This window comes from Halichoerus grypus, chromosome 10 (genome assembly GCF_964656455.1).
Source record: "Halichoerus grypus chromosome 10, mHalGry1.hap1.1, whole genome shotgun sequence".
Taxonomy (NCBI): Eukaryota; Metazoa; Chordata; class Mammalia; order Carnivora; family Phocidae; genus Halichoerus; species Halichoerus grypus.
This window is the reverse complement of record NC_135721.1, coordinates 87,437,722-87,445,720: the sequence shown is the minus strand read 5'-3', so window position 1 is coordinate 87,445,720 and position 7,999 is coordinate 87,437,722.

Sequence of the window (7,999 nt, the reverse complement as noted above, 5' to 3'; positions counted from 1 at the left end):
AATGAGCTACTCTTCTGAGTACATCTATGAGAAAAGGCAAGGTTCTTCATTAATCCTATTTAGATAATCAGTTAAGAGAGGAATCTAACAACAAAATAAAGAAATAAAAGAAGGCATGTGACACTCTCATCTGCCAATAGGCAAAATGCGCTCTCTCCTTCCTGAATTTTTGGTTAGTCTTTGGAAATACCTGTTTATAGTAAGGCAAATAAATAGAACTCCATTTTGTAGATAACTGTTATATATTTCTTTAGGGGATTTTTTCTGTTTCATCTAGGTCCTTTTTATTGCTGTAAGGTTAGTAGTAATGTCCCAGCTTTCATTCCTGATTTAGTAATTTGAGCTCTTTTTTGTCAGTCTAACTAAAGGTCTATCCCTATCAGTTTTACATTTTGTTTGTATTTTCAAGGAGCCAGCTTTTGGTTGCATTGATTTTCTCTATTTTTTTTCCTGTTATCTATTTTATTCATTTCTGCTGTAAGCTTTATTAAATTTTTTCTTCTGCTTGCTTTAGGTGACATTTACTTGTCTTTTTCTAGTTTCTTAAGGTGAAAGTTTAGGTTATTGATTTAAGACCTTTCTTCACTAAAAGCATTTATAGCTATACATTTCTCTTTAAGCACTGCTTTAGCTCCATCCCATAAATTGTGGTATATTGTTTTTCATTTTCATTCATCTCAAAATATTTTTGAATTTTTCCCTGTTTTTTATTCTTTGACTCATAGGTTATTTATGAGTGAGTTGTCTAATTTCTACATATTTGTGTATTTCCCACATTTCTGTTGCATTTTTTAATTTAATTCCATTGTGCCTGGAGAACATACTTTATACTATTTTAATTATTTTACATTTCCTGGGAATTGTTTTGTGGGCCAAGATATGGTCTGTTTTGGGGAATGTTACATGTGCACTTGACAGGAATATACATTCCGCTCTTGTTGAGCATAGTCTTCTATAGATGTCTCTTAGCTGACTTACAGTGTTATTCAAATCTTCATTTCCTTGTTAATCTTTTGTCTAGTTTTTCCATTCATTATTTGAAGTAGGGTAATGAAGCCTATAATTATTATGGTTGAACTGTTTGTTTCTCCCATTAGCTCTGTCAGATTTTGCTAAGTGTATTTTAGGGCTCTATTGTGAGGTGCATGTATGTTTATAATTGTTATGCCTTCTTAATGGATTGATCCTTTTGTCATTATAAAATGTCCTTTGTTTCTTGTAACAATTTTTGCCTTAAAGTCTATTATGTCTGATATTACTATAGCCACTCCAGCTTTCGTTGGTTACTGTTTGCATGGTATATGTTCTTCCATTCTTTTAATTTCAACTTATTTGTGTCTTTGGCTCAAAAGTATGTCTCTTGTAGAAGTACATAGTTAGATCATGATTGTTAGTTTAAGAAATGCCTTCTGCCATTCTCTGCCTTCTTAATGGAGTGCTAATTTTATTTATATTTAATGTAATTATTGATAAAGTAGTAACATTAAGTATTGAGTAGGATTTACATCTACTAATTTACTATTTGTTTTCTATATATCTTACATCTTTTCTCTTTTTCATTTCCTCTGTATGACCAGCTTTTGTGTTAAATAGACATTTTTCTAGTTTACCATTTTAATTCACTTGTCATTTATTTTAGAACACTTTACAAGTTATTTTCTTACTGGCTGCCCTAGGGATAACAATTAACATAACAATCTAATTGTGATTAATACCAACTAAATTTTAAAAGAATATAAAAACTTTGCTCCAATATAGCTTTGTTCTCTCTTCCTTCCTTTTTGCAGTTATTCTCATACAAATTATATCTTTATAATTATAAGCCATCAATGGAGTTTTATAATTATTGCTTTACGCACTTGTGCTTTGAATCATGAAGAAGAAAAGAGTTATAAACAAAGAGCACAATTAAACTGTCTTTTTTTTTTTTTAGATGTAGTGTTCCATGATTCATTGTTTGTGCATAACACCCAGTGCTCCATGCAGAACATGCCCTCTTTAATACCCATCACCAGGCTAACCCATCCTTCCACCCCCCTCCCCTCTAGAACCCTCAGTTTGTTTCTCAGAGTCCATAGTCTCTCATGGTTCGTCTCCCCCTCCGATTCCCCCCTTCATTCTTCCCCTCCTGCTATCTTCTTTTTTTTTTTTTAACATATATTGCATTATTTGTTTCAGAGGTACAGATCTGTGATTCAACAGTCTTGCACAATTCACAGCGCTTACCAGAGCACAGTGTCTATCACCCAGTCACCCCATTCCTCCCACCCCACCCCCCACTCCAGCAACCCTCAGTTTGTTTCCTGAGATTAAGAATTCCTCATATCAGTGAGGTCATATGATACATGTCTTTCTCTTAAACTGTCTTTTTATATTTATCTCTGTAGTTACCTTTACCAGGGTTTTTTATTTCTTTGTGTGGATTCAAGTTATTGTCTAGTGCTCTTTCATTTCAATCTGAAGAACCTCCTTTAATATTTCTTGTAGGGCAGGTTTGCTAGCAGTGTGTTATCATAATTTTTTGTTTGTTTATCTGGGAATGTCTTGATTTCTTCTACGTTTTTGTGGGCATAGAATCCATGATTGACAATATTTTAATTTCAGCATTTTATTTTATTCTATTTTTTTAAGATTTTATTTATTTGACCAAGAGAGACAGCGACAGACGGAACACAAGCAGGGGGAGTGGGAGAGGGAGAAGTAGGCTTCCCGCCGAGCAGGGAGCCCGATGCGGGGCTCGATTCCAGGACCCTGGGATTCATGACCTGAGCCGAAGGCAGATGCTTTACGACTGAGCCACCGAGGTGCCCCTAATTTCAGCATTTTAAATATGTCATTACACTGTCTTCAGGCCTTCGTGGTTTCTGATTAGAAATAAGCTGTTAATCTTATTGAGGATCCCTTTGATATGATGAGTCACTTCTCTCTTGCTGCTTTTAAGATTCACTGTGTCTTTTGACAGTTTGATTATGAAATGTCTAAATGTAAATCTCTTTGAGTTACTCTTATTTGGAATTTGTTGAGCTTCTTGGACATGTAGAAAAATGTTTTCCACCCAATGTGGGTAGTTTTCAGCCATTATTATTATTACTATTATTATTATTATTTTAAGATTTTATTTATTTGTTTGACAGAGAGAGACAGCAAGAGAGGGAACACAAGCAGGGGAAGCTGGAGAGGGAGAAGCACACTCCCCGCTGAGCAGGGAACCCGATGTGGGGTTCAATCCCAGGACCCTGGGATCATGACCTGAGCTGAAGGCAGATGCTTAACGACTGAGCCACCCAGGCGCCCCCAGCCATTATTATTTTTTAAAATATTTTCAAGCGGGGCACCTGAGTGGCGCATTCATTACACCAACAGTGTAAGAGGATTCCCCTTTCTCTGCTTCCTTGCCAACATCTATTGTTTCCTGAGTTAATTTTAGCCGTTCTGACCAGTGTGAGGTGGTATCTCATTGTGGTTTTGATTTGTATCTCCCTGATGCCTAGTGATGTTGAGCATTTTTTCATGTGTCTGTTGGCCATCTGTAAGTCTTTGCAGAAATGTCTGTTTATGTCTTCTGCCCATTTCTTGATTAGATTATTTGTTTTTTGGGTGTTGAATTTGATAAGTTCTCTATAGATTTTGAATACCAGCCCTTTATCTGATAAGACATTTGCAAATATGTTCTCCCATTCTGTAGGTTGCCTTTTGGTTTTGTCTACTGTTTCCTTGCTGTGCAAAAGCTTTTTATTTTGATGAAGTTGCCCCACACTTTTTTGAGGCTTTTTCATTTTGCTTTATTCTTTTTGTCTTTCTGTTTTTCAGACTGGATAGTCTAAAAACAAATTATCTTCAAGTTTGCTGATGATTTTTTCAGCCAGCTCAAATCTTCTGGTGAGCCCTTCTAGTGAATTTTCTATTTCAGTGATTGTACTTTCAACACCCAAATTTCTGGGGTGCCTGGGTGGCTCAGTTGGTTAAGCATCTGACTCTTGGTTTCAGCTCAGGTCATGACCTCAGGGTCATGGGATTGAGCCCTGCGTCAGGCTCTGCGTTCAGCATAGAGTCTGCTTGGAATTCTCTCTCTCCCTCTGCCCTTCCTGCTCATGCTCCCTCTCTCTCTAAAACAAATAAATGAATCTTTAAAAATAAACACCCAATTTTCTATTTTTTTTAAATAATTTCTCTTTATTGATATTATCTATTTGGTGAGGTATTATTCTCATGCTTTCCTTTTTTTCTGAAGACATAGTTTCCTTTAGTTCTTTGAACATATCTATAATAGCTAATTTAAAGTCCTTGTCTACAAAGTCCAATGTCTGGGTTTCCTCAGGGGCAGTTTCTATTGACTGCTTTCCCCATGGCTGCATATGGGCCATACTTCCCTGTTTCTTTGCTTATCTCATATATTTTTTGTTGAAACTGGACTTAAATTAGATTCTCCCCTGCTCAGCATTTATTGTCATTTCTGTTTGTTTAGCGACTTTCCTGAACGGATTCTATAAAGTGTGTATTCTTTGCCATCTGTGGCCACTGAATACTCTGTTCAGTCAGCTTCATGGTCTGTTCATGACTGGTCTGAGATTTTCTTAAATGCCTTGAACCAGCAAGTCTCTGAGCTTTTGCTAAAGGGCTCTGTGTTTATGTGGGGGCATGTTTTCAGTGTTTTAAACAGTCTTTTTTTTTTTTTTTTAAGATTTTATTTATTTATTCATGAGAGACAGAGAGAGAGAGAGAGAGAGAGAGAGAGAGAGAAGCAGGCTCCCAAGGAGCAGGGAGCCCGATGTGGGACTCGATCCCAGGACCCTGGGATCATGACCTGAGCCGAAGGCAGATGCTTAACCATCTGAGCCACCCAGGTGCCCTGTTTTCAGTGTTTTAGAAGGCAATTTACAATTCTGGATTGTGCAGACCATCAACATTATCTGGAAGTGAGAGACCAGGGCCTTCTCAGTCTTTCCTGAGCATGCACACAATTCTGCACAGGCATGTGGCCTTTTAGATTCCCAAGAATATGCTGGAGGTTTTCAGAGTCCCTATGGACATTTTATTCTCCAGCTTTTCAAGGGTTTTCTCATTTGCCCCAACTGTTAATACCATTTCAGGTAACTGAGAAGTTAAAAAAATAGCTGATTATTTTTTTTCCACCTTCTTTTTTAAAATTTTATTTTACTATGTTATGTTAGTCACCATACAGTACATCATTAGTTTTTGATGTAGTGATCCATGATTCATTGTTTTCGTATAACACCCAGTGCTCCTTTCAGTACGTGCCCTCCTTAATACCCATCACCAGGCTAACCCATCCCCCCACCCCCCTCCCCTCTAGAACCCTCAGTTTGTTTCTCAGAGTCCATAGTCTCTCACAGTTCATCTTCCCCTTCGATTTCCCCCCCTTCATTTTTCCCTTCCTTCTCCTAATGTCCTCCATGCTATTCCTTATGTTCCACAAATAAGTGAAACCATATAATTGACTTTCTCTGCTTGACTTATTTCACTTAGCATAATCTCCTCCAGTCCCATCCATGTTGATGTAAAAGTTGGGTATATATCCTTTCTGATGGCTGAGTAATATTCCATTGTATATAGGGACCACATCTTCTTTATCCATTCATCTGTTGAAGGGCATCTCGGCTCTTTCCACAGTTTGCCTATTGTGGACATTGCTGCTAATTTTTAATAAAGGCCCTGGGAAAAGGCTGTTCCCACTGAACAAGCTCTGAATAAGGTAATGACTTTTAATAGAGGAGGGTAAGACTGCCCAACAGCCAATATTTTTAACTTATTCACTTAAAATATGTATTGGAAGATACTGTGTCCTAGGGCCATACTACTCGAAGTGTGGACTGTGTCTGGTGCTGGTCAGTGAATTGTTTGTTAATGGTCCGACATGAGACAAAGAGCTTGTACCAGAGTGTATGTAAATCAATGTACTGTTTCCTTTATAGTAAAAGTCTTGATACAAAAAGAAAAAATTTCAGCTGAACCGGGCAACATGCTTAACGATGTGGACCATACTTTGACACCGTGGGGCACTGGATGAGGGAATGCAAAAAGAAAGATAAGCTTCCTTACAACTGAGTAGTGGAGATAAGATGTTCCTATTTCTATGCGTTGTTACTAGGTAAATTGTAGTAGGTGCCATAAGAAGCAGCAATCAATAGTGAGAGAGCTTCCAAGGACAAAAATCTGGCGATGCTTTACTGAAGCAGGGAATTTGAACTAAACTTTAAAGGATGGCTAAGATTTTCTTAGGGATAAAAGTAATTTTTTCCAGTTTTATTGAGGTATAACTGACAAAAATTGTATATGTTTAAGGTATACAATGTGACAATTCGATTTACTCATAGATTGTGAAATGATTACACAATCAAGTTAACACACCAATCACCTCAAGTAATTTTGTGTGCGGTGAGAACTCCTCTAAGATTTACGCTCTTAGCACCATGAGAGACTATGCACTCTGAGAAACAAACTGAGGGTTCTAGAGAAAGGGGGGTGGGGGGATGGGTTAGCCTGGTGATGAGTATTAAAGAGGGCACGTATTGAATGGAGCGCTGGGTGTTATACGCAAACAATGAATCATGGAACACTACATCAAAAACTAATGATGTAATATATGGTGATTAACATAACATAATAATAAAAATAAATAAATAAATAAAAGAAAAGAAAAAAAAAGATTTACGCTCTTAGCAAGTTTCAAGTATACTATACAGTATCACTGTACGTTAGCTCCCCAGAACTTGTTCCTCTTATAACTGAAAGTTTGTGCTCTTTGACTAGCATATCCTCATTCCCCCCAGCCCCTAGCAACTATCACTCCACTCTGCTTGCATGAGTTCAACTGTTTTAGATTTCACATGTAAGTGATATCATACAGTATTTATCTTTTGGTGTCTGGCTTATTTCACTTAGCATAATGCCATGTTGTCCCAAATGGCGGGCTTTCCTTCTTTCTAAATGGCTGAATTTTATCTCTCTCTCTCTCCATATATATAATTCACATATATGATTGATATATATGATATATGATATTTATACATAATGTGTGTAATATTTTCTTTATCCATTCATTCATTGACACTTAGGTTGTTTCCATACCCTATATTTCCATATATAACTAGCAATGGGATTGCTGGGTGATATGGTAGTTCTAGTTTTAATTTTTGAGAAACCTCCATACCATTTCCTATAGTAGCTAGTTTATACTCCCACCAACAGGGTTCCCTTTTCTCCACATCCCCACCAACACTTGTTATCTCTTGTCTTTGGGGTATTAGCTATTCTAACAGGTGTGAGGTGATATCTCATTGTGGTTTGAATTTGTGTTTCCCTGATGATTAGCAATACTGAGCATCTTTTCAAGTGCCCTCTGACCATTTATAGGTCTCCCTGGAAAAATGTCTATCAAGGTCCTCTGCCCATTGCTTTATTGGGTTATGAATGATGGTTATGAATGGGGTGGGTAGGGTGAAAAGATAAGGCATTTGAGGTAGGACACAGTAAAAGAAAAAGTTTGGAAGTGGGAAAAATGAGGGTTGTGTTTGGAGACTAGTAAGTAGTGAATTTTGAATGGAAAATAAGGTATAGAAGTTAGAGTGAGGTAAGGTCAGAAAGTATTATTTGAGGCCACGTTAGAAAGGACTTGGATTCCACACCATGGGGTTTGTCCTCTTGGTGGACAATAGGGACCCACTGACATTTTGTGAACCAGGAAATGACATGGTTCCACTTTGATTTAAAAGACTGACCTCATATCTTTGAGGAGTAAGTATCTAAAGAGTGAGAGACTAGAGTGAGGGAAAATAATTAAGATGCTATTTAAATAATAAGAGACCAATAATGAGGGACTGAAGCAGGGTGGTGGTAGTGGGATCTGCCAGGGCTATGATTGAGGCAGCATTTACAGGTCTTAAAACTGCTCAAATATGAACAACATGGGAAAGAAAAGGTGCTTGAAAGAATGATGGTGCCAAACCAAGGCAGAGAGGCAGCAGGTAGAACTGGTTTG